Below are 14,507 nucleotides of genomic sequence, written 5' to 3'. Positions count from 1 at the left end.
TTGGTGGGCACATCTTCATGTCACAAGAAGGTAGCAGTAAAGAGTTAACTCCTGTTCTGGATTCTGATTTGGATGCATGCCCAACACAATCTGGGTCCAATTCTTTCAGATACCTTATTCTTCAAGCTGCTTAAGTCATTTCTAAACTTACACTTTCAACATTTATTTCCAACTTGCCCTCTTACTCTTATGCCACCCCCTCCCCCCTAGAAATAAACCTAGATACTAAACTTGGAGGCAAACCTTCTGTGGCTAAATACACCACTTCTCTTCTCACAAGAAATGTCAGAAACATTATGTGGAAAGCAAATGAAATGTTAAACTCGGTTTTTAAGAGTTAACAGAGAATGATTTTTTTTCTCTCCAAGGATAGGTAATAGCATCAGATTTTGAAATTAAGCACAGCAGGAAGAAAGAGACTGCATAGATTTCACAAAGTATCACAGGCCTCTGCAATAAAGCACTTAAAAATGCCTTGTATTGCTAATTCTTTACACAATCTCCTTTTATTTCCAAAGCAGTATGCGGGGCTTGAGCCATGAGACGTGCATTGATGTTAACATTACACTGTTTGAATTAGAGCCATTTTTCTACTGAAACTCCTGTTAGGTTTAGAATTACTTTTTACCGTTTTTCTCCCAAAATACATTTTTATAGCCTGACTTTCCAGATCAAATGAATGGTTGCCTCTTTTAACAATGCTGAACCCCCCTTTGCATTCATTACCTTAGCAAACATCCTTCCCCTCAAGATTCCAATAACGAGCCTTGAACTATAATATATGGGAAGTCTGCCGACTTACAGGTTGCTGGATCACTTATCACTGGGAATGTGAAGTGCATGAGGGCAACTCTCTTCTTAGTCACTTTCAATTTCCCAACCCCACACCCCCAGGCCCAAGTCAATGCTTTCCATTCACTGATAGAACTATCCAGCAAATACTTATTAAATAGCCAATATCGGCAAGACACTGTGGTAGGCACCAGGGTCCATTTTCAAAACAGTAAAATGAAAAGTGGCATCAGCAGCCAAGCCCGGGTTGGTGACAGGCAAATAACCAGATGGAAACTTTACTAACTTCTAAACAAACTAGAAATGTGCAGTTTTAGGAAGATTTGCTATGGTCTTGATCACCCAAGCATTGGTTAGCCTTTGTAAAGATTTTTTTTTTCTCTCTCTTTACAAGATAGTTTTGTATCATTTCAAAGCTTTCTTTTCTAGTCCATGTGGATATCCTGTCATTTGTTCAATAAATATTTATTGAGTACTATGATCATATGGAGAGCAAAACAGGCTCCATCCCTGCCTTCATGTAGCAATTGCTTCTCCCGAGATACTACACACAAACTGTAGCCGGATGATTTGATCCCGTACAAACCTCAGGTTTGCTTTTGCATTGTTTATTTGTATGTATGAAGGCACTTTCCTGGAAGCACCATATTAGTCTAATCAAAACCTTGTCCTTGTCTTATTTCACTAGGGTTCCTTTTCAGCATACTCTTTCTCAACTTCTTTATCCACAATAATCATCATCAAACTATTCTAATCTATTTTCCACATATTACACTCTTCCTCTGTTTTTACTCATCCATTAAACAAAGCTCTTTAAGTACCTACTATGTGCCAGACATCGTTCTAGTATTTGGGCTACAGAGCTGGATAAATAAATCAACTTCTGGTCTTCAGTTTACTTAGCCACCTTAGATTTGTGCTGTTAGAAAGTTTTTTTCCAAGCCTAAAATGCACATAACTGCAACCCTTCCCCATACCCTGACCCACTTTGTGTCAGGTCCCCTCGCTCTTGACTTTAAGCATGCTAATGTTCTATATACTCACATTTAGTAATGGTTCTTTAATTTCAAAACTCCTAAAGCCACATCATCAAAAAAGTCTTTCTAGCAATCCAACAATCAGTAGTGCTTTACTGTGGCACTTCCACTACTCTTTCAGCATCTTACTATAATTCCATATACCATATGTATCACTACCAAACTAAATCAATAAAAATTTTTATCACTGGTTCTCAAACTTTTATGTGCAAAAGAATTGGCAGTCATGCTTGTTAAGAATGCAGGGTGAGGGCCAGCCGAGTGGTTCACTTGGCTCAGCACGAGCTCTGAGCAACGGGGTCGCCGGTTCGATTCCCACATAGGCGAGTGAGCTGCGCCCGACCTGAGCTGCTGCTGAGCTGCCAACAGGTGGCAGGATGGCTCAGCTGGTGAGAGCACGTACTCCTAACAATAAGGTTGCCAGTTCGACTCCTGCATGGGATGGTGGGCTGCACCCTCCCGCAACTAAGATTGAACAAGGCTCCTTGAGTTGAGCAGCTGCAAGCTGCCGATGGGAGGACGGATGGCTCAGTGTGCAACAAGGTTGTCGGTTCAACTCCCACATGGGATGGTAAACTATGCCCCCCGCAACAACTATCGCATTTCCTCGAAAATAAGCCCTAAAATGATTTTACAGGATGCTCGTAATATAAAACCTACCCCAAACATATACCCCAGTTAAGATCATCAGCCAGACATGACTGCTTGAATAAATGTAGATTTGTGTACATGAATAAATGAATAAATGCAAATGGTTGGAGCAAAAATTAATGTAAAACCCAGTCTTACTTTCGAGGAAACACAGTATATTGAAAGTGGCAGCTGAGCTTAGAGCTGAGCTTGTATCCTCCACAACTAAGATTGAAGGACAACAACTTGACTTGGAGCTGATGGGTCCTGGAAAAACACAATGTTCTCCTTCCCCAATTCCCCAAAACTGTTCCCCTCCCTAATTCCCCAATAAAAATCGTTAATAAAGAATGCAAGGTTACAAGACTTCAACCACAGAGATTCAGGTTCCCCAAGTCTGAGTGGGGGCCAAAGAAGTAAATTTTTAACAATATCCCAGGTGGTTTTCAACTAAGTGATTGGGTGATCTCCTTTAAGAAACACTGTTCCATAATTTCCTTTGATGTCAGCTTTTATGTATTCAGAATCTCTTGTTCACATCAGAAAATATGTCTAATGAAGTGAAATTTAAGCAACGTGCATCTGTGTGTTCAGTAAATATTGTTTGGGTTAATAAACGGGTCAGTGGGTACTTGATCATAATAACCGACATTTAGAAATTACTTTACAGCTCAGACATCATTTTCAGTGCCCACTTCTCACCTGTTCCTCCCAACTATCCCCTGTGGTTAGACAGATAGGCATGATTAGTGCTCCCATTGTATAGATAGGAACCCCACACCAGTAGCTTGGCCACAGCATGATAGAAAGAGTACAAATGGTAGAGTCTAAAAGACCAAAAGCCAGGCAATGATTCTCCTGCTCATTAGCTGAGGAAAATGAGCAAGCAGCTGACCCACTGGAGCTTGCCTGCCCATCTGTAGGAAGGGGATAATACCCTCCTCGCTGGTGGGCTGTGAGGATTAAATGAGATTATCCATGTAAGGCACCTAGCACGGTGCCTGGAACATAGTCAATGATGAACTGCTGTTAGTTTTCCCACTTCCCCATCATGCGGGGCTGCTTTGAATCAAAAGGAAGCGGGGTTTGCAAGATATGTTGGCTCAGCAATCATTTATTCTGTTACTGCCCTGTTTCAGGCATCATGATTGTGCTAGGGATACAACAGTGCACTCAGGGAGCTTACCTTCTAAGTGTTTTGTCACCCTGTGGTTACCTGCTTTCAAACCAGGCAGCGATGTTTTTGGCACACCTTTCATGTCTCACTTCATCCAGTGTGATTAGCACAATGCAGAGTCATCAACGGTACCATGAGAATAAAGACCTCGTGGTAAGAGAAAGGTTTAAAAAAGCCCAGTAAGCAGTGATAGGGAAAAGGGGAGGCAGGGAAGGGAAAGCATTTTGGGGGGCTGAGGAAGTCCCTAGAAATAGTGAGCCCATTAAGTTTCTTTACATATTGATAGATTTGTTGATTTGTTTAGTGTGCATTAAAATTATCACTTTATTTCCTGATTTCATGTAGAAAAGATGCTGTTGTTCTAATAGTGAAGGTACGATAGACATGAGGCTGAGAGAATGAAGTAAGAGAAGTCAAGACCAGATTGTAAGAAACAGTACGCACTGGTTGCAAAGCAGTACCCAGTGCACGAGTAAATGAGACGCATATTACAGCCTGCCAATACCGCACAGTAACAGCGCACATCATAAGAACTTACATGCAAACCGCAGGCAGCTCCTGATACTACACATCAAACAACTTCAGCTTTCAGCAGCCACGCATTACACCAGGAAATCCTAGCCGACAGTGGATTTGAGGGCAGGCAGGCCCTCACCCAGAAGGGGAATGGACCAGCAATACTATACAGAGGATGTAAAGCCTGGCTCAGCAGAGAGTTAAACCAGACGTGTAGTGAGAAACTGTGTCTAGGAAACATGCCGTCCAAAGTACTAACATCGTTTTCTTTTATTTATTCTTACAAATGGTAAGTTTGTCAGCCTTTTTAACTAGTGACACTGAAGTAACCAGCCCTCACTATTTGGGGAAAACTATGCCAGAAGCCTCACAGTAAGCAGTCTTTATCCTGGGCACAGATTCCCCAGAGTGGTCCCTTGTCTGAGGAATGTGTCAAAAATTAGCTCTCTTTTCCTGCCTCCTACCCTCCTTGGATTTTGAAGTTGTCACAGTGCCAGTTTCCCACAGTACAACACTCAGAACCAACTAAAACGTGGGGCCGAAATACCAGTGGTCTCATGAATCCCCCTTGAAACTAACATGCTAAGTCATTGTCTTACATCCAAAAAAAAAATAAAGCTCCCTAGTCTGCACAGGATTGCTCTCCAATGACATTACTGAGAATCAGTCTGACTGCGTCTAAGTGACAAGGTCTTCATCCTTCGCTGCAACTGCCTCCCCCCTCCCCATGCTGGCCCCAAAAAAATAGCAACAACTCAATTCTCAGTCCAGTAACGTCTGTTCTCAGATGTTATTCTCCCAGTGGGTGGAAGAATGAACCGCTTGCTGCAATGCCACCAGCTCCTCTACAGTTTCTTTTAATTTAAAGTTACAACAGGAGGGAAGAAAAGAGACTTTCTATTAAGGGACAACTCCCTGAAGGGTCTCTTAGCTGACAATCGAAGGACTGCTCATGGCAGTGATCAAACCTAACGCAACAAAGTGCTGGTGGCTCTGTGACTCATCACAGCAGGGAGCTCGCGCTGAGGGCCACTTGAGTTCAGTGCTTTGTGGTGCGGCAAGTTGGTTTAGGAACAGTAACACAGGGGAGCAAAGACTGGCAAGGTGTTTGAGGCTCAAGATAAAATGCAGACTTACAGTGCAAGTTGCTTCTCAACTGAATCAGAAGCCTAGAGGGGTAAGGAAATGCAGGGAGCGTTCCATCATGCTTTAAGGCAAATTACCTGAAGATGGTCAAGGTCAGTTGGTCTATCTGCTGTATGGTTTATAACCTGCTAAAAGTAAGGATTGAAGCATGAGAAATTAATTGTGCCATTTTTAAAAGGCAAGCATGAAGGATGTTTACTTGCATAAACAAAGCTTTCTAATTATATGCAATATCAATTGTTTAAACATACTTATGATCACCTGATACAATTCAGCTATACCTCTCGCTTGCATTTTATGAGTCCATTAAAAAGAGTACAGTACATATATTGAGCATTTCCTCTGTGCCAGGGACGGTGCTCTAGATTTATATATAATCTCATATAACCTCATTTAGTCTTGACTAGGACTCCATAAGGTGATACTATCATTGTGCTTATTTTACAGTGGAGGAAAATAAAGCTTCAGAGAGCTAAAAAAAAAAAAAAATTCCACGTCTTTAATGGTAGGTCCACTCAGATCTCCTGCTGTGAGAATATAACGGATTCAGTGCCCCACCTGCTGCCTCTATGTCTCTAGCATCATTTGAGCACCAAGCCCATGCTTCCAGAGGGCTGCTCCTAGCCAATGACTGAGCCCAGTGTGGCTAAAAATGCAGGCCATTCCTTGAAGACAGAGGACTCCTCCAATGGCTATCTGCCTAGCTAAACCTTTCTTGGACTGTGCTACAGTCAGCTTCTTCCTACTCCATCCTCCTTCCTTCCTTCCAGCCCTCCTTGCATAAATGCCAAACCCGAATCACTGTCAAAAGGCGGTCCTAGCCTTCTCCTGCTCTCATCCTGCCCCCCTCTAAACTTGTTACTTGCCTAATTCCATCTTGGCATCTGCTTCTTGAGGGACCCAAATGAATGGAATAACCAACTCATGTATTTGCTTTTTTAAAACGCCTTTCCTTTACCTTTGGTCAGCCGTACTTACGGAGAAATTCTCCACATCATTGGGAAGATAAGACAACCACTAGTTTCTCCATGTTAGTATTATGCATCGTCTCTTCAAACAGGCAATGGTATATTTATTGTGCCTTTCTCCTTTGCACACAATTTAAACAAACAAACCTATGATATTCTCTTTGAAGGACCTGTTGACTCGATAAGGCAAAATATGGCAAAGTCAGATTTATTTATTTTTCCAAGTGGAATTTCTCTCTATCCACATGTACCATAACTTAATATAACCCAGAGTTGGGTAACTATTAATAAAAAAAATAACAATAAATTTTTCACTAATGTATATCTGTAAATGGGAAATCAAAAAGGAGGCTAAGAAGATAGATCTACATTTAGATCCTAACGTGTTTGTTTGCCTTTATCTATTATATAGGGTGAAATGTTAATTACTGAAGGCACTTTTATATGAATAAAAGATAGAATTCACACCTGCACCAAATACAGCATCTTAATAAAACCACATTGTCAGAGATCATATATAGATGTTAATTGAATCACTGTTTTAAAGCGTTGATCTCAGCCTCAAGAAAGTGATATATTTTTCTTCCTGGACTTAAAAAAGTTCAAAACAAGTACAAAATGAAGCTTCAAACATTATTAATGATCACAAAGACTTGGCTGGAGGGAGAGAAGAATGTAGCTAACATTTACTGAGCACCTAGTTCATGATCGACCCTATGCTAGGAATCTGACATACAGTATCTAGTGTAATCCATGCATATCCCTATAAGAAAAAAGCATTACAATCTCCAGGGTTAGAGACTAAGAAAAGAGGCAGAGTACTGAATGTTAAGAACTCCAAGTGAAGTCTTGGAAGAATTATAAATAGACCTAAATTGAGTGTTCCAAAAATCTAGTGGGATCACCTCTTAAGCATCCTGGTTCTTTCCTGAATTCCCTACCTCCAAGGTTTGAATAGGTTCTGTAGTGACAATGCAATACCTGAGCTTCCCGGGAATGCCAACTGGACATCAAGCCACGGCCCTCCCATCCTGTTGACTGCTGCACTATTTGTCCCCTTTGGACATGTGATACCATATAGTCGTGAGGTAACTGAATGAGGAGTAACTGAGCAGCAAAGATAGAAACAGGTTTTTGTCTTTTTTTAACTTATAATGAACTTTTATTAATAAAGAATGAATGGACCTATACCTGTAGAATTCAATACCACCACCACCACTCCTGGAAATACATGTTTTTTCCTGGGTGTGTTTTTCTTTTATTTTTTAAGGCTCAATTTTTAAAAGATTGTTATTCAATGTATTCTTTAAATGCATTCATTTTCCCTCTAACTTTATCAATATGCTGCCCCTACTGAATGTCATCCTTACCTGTAAGCACAGTGATTACCTAACTATAAGGTATGACTTGAATGGTACCGAAAAAAAAAATCCCTATGTTTACAAATATTTCTTCTTGCCACTTGTAATCTTCACTTGATACTTGTAATCTTCACAAATCTTTCTCTGAGGAATTAGATGGTCATGATAAAGTATAATAATAATAATTAATTAATAATAATAAACAATAACAACTAGTAAGAAAACCATAATAAGCTATTAACACCTTTGAACAAAGTAATTTCTAAGTCAGAGATGAAACTGAGCAAATAGGGCAGAAACTCAGAAGGGCCCATGCAAGCAAACTAGGCTATGATTAAGGGCCCATCCTAAAAAACGCTCAGTCCTCTGATCAGGAGAGCATTTGAAAGCACCTAGGTAGACAGCTAAAGGGGTAGGGGTTTGAAGGAAACAACCCAAAAAAGTATTTTCCCCTTAATTTAAAGGCAAGGAAATTGAATATAGTAAAGTTTATTGAATAGGACCACAGGAACATGCCAACATGGCCCAGCTGAAAGTAACTAAAAGTTCCTGAGTGTCTGCCCTACTACTGAGCCTTAATTAAAGGTTCCATTTCTTCCCCTTTAAATATAAAAATTCATTATTTTTAAGCAAAAGGTTAGACCCTTGCTTCGTATTCTTAAGAGTTTTATGCTACTCCTTAAGAACAACTTTTCATGCAAATAAACTCTCGGTTTAATTGAAGATCATGAAATAACTTCCCTACGTCTAAAACCCTTCTAAATGTTAGGTATGAGTAATTATTTATGTTACATCACACACAGAAAATAAACAGCAAAGACCCCACTCACATTTGAAAATCATTTACCATTCCTACTCCCCAAGCTTCCTCAAATGGGAAATGGAATAACAAGACTGATCATAATTGGATTAAGAACTATAATTCTTTAATTCATTCATCAAATTGAGGCATTTGGAACAGTTTATTTACAAAGTTGTTTAGACAGTTTTGTGTAGTGTTTTTTAAGATAAACCAAAATGCCTTTCTGAAAGAAGTTTCAGATTCCAAATCATTAACATATGAAAACCAAATGTAGACAATTTACGAATGGGTGTTTTAAAACAATGTTTGGAACAAAATTGGGCTTTTATTTTATTAACTATCTACAAATCTAAATTCAGGATATAGTTTATTTGAAACAGCCAAGCACTTTCTTCGCCTTGAAAATAAATCTACATTTCTCAGGCTAAAAAATTGTGATGCGTATGTGAGAGCAGCATTGACTTCAGGTCTAGACAAATAAGTTTTCCAGGTTACTCTCAAAACTCTAAGTAAAACTCTACCACTGGAGGTGATTAGATAGTGGATGAATCATCCAGCTTATGCCAATCAATCATACCCAACAATTTTACCTGCTGGAAATCTAAACAGTGTTCAACATTGGAACTCTAAATTCTTTGAAATCTAGTATATTTTAGATTACGAAAAACAAGTTTTATCCTGCCCTGCATATCTTTTTTATATAATCTAAACATGCCTTCAAAATAATGACTGCCTATCACTCAGTAAAAGAATAGAGCTTTTTCAAGAAGACAGCATATGCTTTAATCATTAAATCACATTTTTCATTTGCTTTATAAGAAAAAGAAATTATTCAAACATTCAAATTCATTCTTTTAAATAGAAAATCACATTTTAAATTCTCCCTATAGTTCATGCCTTACCCCCAACCACACACACAAAAAAACCACCCCAGAAGCCATACCTGAATATAAACTTCACTTTTTTGTTATTTACTATTTACTCCAATATACTCCACAGATAACATCTTTATAAGAGTATATTCATTTTTTCCTTTTACAAAACCATGTGTCAGTCTAAACAGGATATGCATTTACATGTATAGCACTAAGTTAACTTGAAAGAACTACTGGATCTCAAATGCCCCGCTATTTACCAAATACCTTTAAGAGTTCTGAATCCTGTGTATAACATGCCATTCAACCAAGAACTGTTTAAGCTCAACAGCAAAACTAGTACAAGGTTTCTGTATTAAGAGTTGAAGCTCTTTTTTTTTTTTTTCCATACATTAAGCATTTACTCTTTCAGGTCTATGTCAGATTGGTTCAATCTTACCCATGCAAAAAGGCTACAAAAAGAGATTTTTAAAAACCCACACGCAAACAAAATACTCTATTAAGTCTTCATGTATAAGGTTGTTAGAAGACCACTGGAAAGAAAAGAGAAAAAAAAAAAAGAAAGAATTTCAAGCGAGTATGCTACTATATAATTAACACAAATAACTAAATAATTATGCACATCCCTTCCCACCCCCACAATTAAATGTTTTTAAACAACTCATGTGATGAAAGATCTACCTTTTAGGCAAACAACAGCAATCCCTTCCAGTTTAAGGATTTCAGGCTGTATTGCATCAGTTTTAAGTGATGCTTATGATTTTTATCTTGTATAGTTCTGAGGAATAAACAGTTGATGACATAATTTGCAGAACTTTGTACAATGCCGAAGAGAACTTTCAGTGTAAGTGCTTATGATTTTAAATCATTGTGGCTGAATTAATCTAGGCTTCAGTCTCAGAGCTATATTTAAATTAGAAAGAAGCACCCCCAGAAACTTTGTCACATTGTAGCTGCATTTGAAACAAGATTCCTTCCCTATCACAGCTCACAGCAGTTCACATACAGCTGAATTCCTTCAAAATTAGATTGAAATTCAGCAGTTCTGTAAAGACTAAGAAATGGTCCTCTTTTTAAATTCTATAAAAGTCAAATTTTAAAAAAAACAACAACACTGCCCTATACTTTAAAACCATCTGGCCCTTAACCTAATCACTCTTGGCAATCAAGCCTCACTCCTGTAATCCTGATCAAAAACTGCTCTGCTTTTTCTGATTGAATTGTCCATTGCCTAGAATCTCCCACACGCCTACTTCATTGGCCTGTTTTGTTTGTGTGGATTTTTTTTTTAATGGGTACGAGGGGACATTATTTATGAGCATCAAGGAAACAAATCACTCTGTCTAGTCCCTTTGCAGATTCCCACACTTATTACCGAAAATCCCACAGATCTCCCTTGGTCTTGTCCTTGACTAAAGAGCTGTGCTGAGCCCAGAGGCAGCCCCTGGGGAAATCCTCTCTTGCCTTTCTTGACAAACTACTTAGGATATCTGGATATTGTGAGGATCTCAACGGGGATAGAACAAAGTCCTAAACTTCTCTGAAGAAGTACAGCTGACTGCCACCCAGAGTACCTGGGTAGGCTGACACTGAGACTGTCACTCTGCATATTCACAGAATTCCTCATTTTGACCTGCTTTAGTTGAGAAAGAAAGACACTGAGAATGAATTCACATTCAACCACACTGAATTTAGTCGCAGAGGCCGTCTTCAGCAATTCACCAGGGTTAAACTATTTATTAACATATTTGCTTTGCAAAGTATAAGGAAAATTACTATTAACATATGTAAGTAGTGCTTCCCATGCATTCGTGGCCAGCAGATGAACACGCAAGAAACTGCTATCAAATGGAAAATTTTCCAAATCCAATTTGATTTCAACTGGTATAACCTCTTTTCCTTGATTATTACTGTAGCCCCAAAGTGCAAGCGCGATTTCCCATACCTGCGCTTAAAGTGACACAACACGTGAGTGGTCTCCGCTTCGTGCACTGAGGGGGTGGGGTGGGGTGGGGAGTAGTTGCAATTAAAATTAAAGCTTCCGGTCTCTGAAATCCCTTGAATCCTGAAGGATGAGACTAGTTTCCGAAATTCCGGGCGGGAGGGAGGGGGAGTGGTAGGGAGAGGAATTGCAGAAAGCGAAACAAAAAGACGAAAAGGGGGACTAGTAAGGTTGTGGGGTAGGTTGGGGGTCGCCTTTAAATTCTCGGAAGGGTACCGAGCTTTGTCCAACTTTTAGGCTCTGTCGCTTGGCGTTAGCCGCGGGGCACAGACCAGCCGAGGATTTTTCCCTGCACTTCTGCCTTTATCGCTCATCACCACCTCCACCGCCACCGCTTACAAAACAATACCGGCAACGGCGCGCAGGCTCCCCAACAAAAAATATAAAAGTTATCCCATTTCCTGAACTGGATCCAAGCCCACACTCCAGGGTCTTCCCCCCGACAGGCGTCCCCCCGAAGATGACAGGGCCACTTCAAGTCTCCAGCCGCCTCTCGCCTCTCCCTCACCCCCAGCCCAGTCCCCCTCCCTCTGTACTTGAGGAAACTCCGGTGGCGGCCCCCTCCCTCCTCCGCAGGCTCTCCAGCTGGAGCGGGGACGAGTGCTGAGTGGCGGGTACCGCGAGCGGCAGAGGGGAGCTCTGCGCCTTGGAGGTCTGCCCACAACAACATCGGGACGAACAACAAAGTTAAAACGCTGCGTTTCACGCACCTTACCGGGTCTCCTTAATGTCTCCTCTGGCGTGGGATGCAAAGTGGCACAGTGGTGGCCTGGGGGCCCCGGGAGGAGACTGGAGATGGGTTTTGGTGGCTCGCCTTTTTCACTCTGTGTGTGTGTGTGTGTGTGTGTGTGTGTGTGTGTGTGTGTGTGTGTGTGTGTGTGTGAGTTGGTGCGCGCGCGCGTCCCTCTCCCCCAGTCTCTCGCGGCTCGCTCGCTCTGCCCGTGTAGCTCTCAAGGACGAGGTGAAATCCCTTTGCTGGTCATGAGGCGGCTTCAGAGACAAACAACACAATGCGAGTGCAAATAACAAAAGGCAAAAAGACAGTAGGAACAATGGGGGAGGCGAGGGCAGCGCACCAGCCAGCGGTCACCGAGGCCCGGCGCCCGCCCCGGGGGGTGCGGCGAGGGCGGGGGCGGGCACGGGGGTGGCGCCGGGGGGCTCGGACTCTCTCCAGGTCGCCCCCAAGCTCCGGCAAACCCACCCTGACCTCTTTCCTGCAGCTCGCCGCCCGCCTGCCCTCTCTGTCCATCCGAAGGGAAGGAACCTCAGAGTTTGCTTCCCTGCCTGATGCAGAGTAACTAGATTGTAAATAACGCGGTGATTACCCACACCGTGCAGGAATGTTTTAAAAAAAAAACCAACAACAACAATCTGCCCTCCACTTAAAGGAGCGATAAAATGAAATGGCAGGAATGGAAAAAGGCAGGGAGAGTGGGATATCTCTAGATCTCGATGGAGCTCTCGTCTATAAATACGCAGTCATGTTTCGTCAAGTCCCCTTTGTCAACTTCTTCCCTGCGCTGGAACCTCACCCGCTGCCCTGTAACTGTGACCTGGGCCCCTTCGTGCTCCCAACCCTGCTTGCACACAGTAAAGCTCGCCCGGAGAGCACGCGTGGGGGTCTGCGGGTGTTCGCGGAACCATCTGGGAGGCGAGCCGCTGTCTGCCCAGCGCGGAGGCTGGAGCAGCGAGAGGTTTGGTTTTTTAAAGCGACCACTGCCTCCCCGAGCCCGGCTGGGTGCCCGCGGATCCTCGCCACCGGCACTTTGCACCCACCTACTCCTGGATCTGGGGGGAGGGAAGAAAAGTTTTTAGGCGTTCTCATCTCTGCCTCCCGGGTGGTTCAACTGGTTTTGTTTTGTGGGGGTGAAGCCAAAAAACTCAATGCCCAAGCATCAAGAAACGATATTGGGGAGCGGGGGCGGGGGGAAGGATGGGGTCTTGGTTCTGGGCTTGGACTCCTGCGACACTGGAGTTGGCGCCTGAAGGCGAGAGAGAGACAGAGCGAGAGACCCTCAGACTTACATCACTCTCGGCAGCAACTCCGTAGGTATTGCCCTGAGCAGAAGCGGTGGGGCTTAAGTGTGTGCTCTGACAGCTCCCGGGCTGCTCCAGCGCTTATCTCTAAGAATCTTACTTTCATTGACTTAAAACAGCTGACGGTTTGCCGGGCGGGGGTGGGGTGGAGGGGGTGGAATCCTATTAAATCTCAAACGAGGGTGGACGGAGGGCGGGAGCCCTGACTGCTCTTCCTCGAACTGCTATCCAGAAAGTGGCGAGGAGGAGGTGTCGCGAGGGAGGCAGTGGGTCTGGAGGAGGGCGATGGAGCAAAGGGACTGAAACACTAGACGAGCAACACGTTTCTTTTTCTCGGTTTTCCCTTCCTCTTCTCGAGCTTTAAACCGCTTTGAATGTCCCCTTTTCTCATCTCGGTGATTTTTTTTTTTCAGACGCGCATCCATTGAGAGAGCCACGTCCGGGGGCGGGTGTGTGTGTGTGTGGGGGGGGGGCGTTTCCCAGAGTGCAACAACACCACCAGGGGATCAATGACCACAGTCTGTTTATTCTTCATGCGCCTGGGAGAGCAAGGCACTGAAGCAGCATGGGAGGTAGGCTTAGGGCTTGCCTTGTCCGTGCGATCTCTCTCAGACTCCTGGCTGGATTCTAAACGGCAGCTTAGTAAGCAAATACAGTTTCTTAATGCATGCAACACATACTAATCACAATACACTCACCTGGAAAGGTGATGCATCCTTTCTCTCCTTTCCACCATTGGGAGGTTGGTTTCTGGAGGTGGATTGTTAATACCTAAAATTTTGCACTTGTCTAGAGCAGAAACTTTCTGGGGTGTTTGATGATTGATTATTTGGTAACTGCTTTCTAAAAATGGCTAAACACCTTTCCTTAGAACAAAAGTGAGAAATGCAAATCTTAGTAACTCAAGGCAAAATTTTCAAAGTGTCAGCACAGTTATTATCCACTCCCACAAAAAAAAAGCTTCCTCTTCCACAAATATTTGATAGCATAGGGCCCAGTAATTAAGAGAACAATCAAATAAACTCAGGACTTTCATGAAGACTCTAAATTATCATCTGCCTAGAATTTATAAGCCATGCAATCATTTGAAACTTGGATATAGCTCTGGATGTGGTATTCTAAATGTGTATCCTTAAACAATTTTACTGTTTCCTTAAGTGTTTA

At 42.4% G+C, this 14,507-nt stretch overlaps 1 protein-coding gene across 7 annotated transcripts in view; it reads right to left on the bottom strand.

The window, feature by feature from the left end:
• SOX5 (SRY-box transcription factor 5) overlaps positions 1-12,356 on the bottom strand; it is a 987,332-nt gene extending 974,976 nt beyond the window's left edge. For 6 of the 7 annotated variants that reach the window (XM_019654616.1, XM_019654621.1, XM_019654620.1 and 3 more), the window contains exon 1: positions 12,017-12,356. The gene's annotated coding sequence lies outside the window, so the exon portion shown is untranslated. The remainder of the gene's footprint in view (positions 1-12,016) is intronic. The other variant, XM_019654617.1, reaches the window with a different exon arrangement.
• Between the last annotated feature and the right edge of the window lie 2,151 nt (positions 12,357-14,507).

Source organism: Hipposideros armiger, unplaced genomic scaffold (genome assembly GCF_001890085.2).
Source record: "Hipposideros armiger isolate ML-2016 unplaced genomic scaffold, ASM189008v1 scaffold_227, whole genome shotgun sequence".
NCBI lineage: Eukaryota > Metazoa > Chordata > Mammalia > Chiroptera > Hipposideridae > Hipposideros > Hipposideros armiger.
Note: the sequence above shows the minus strand (reverse complement) of the source record. Positions and strands in the feature narration are given on the sequence as shown.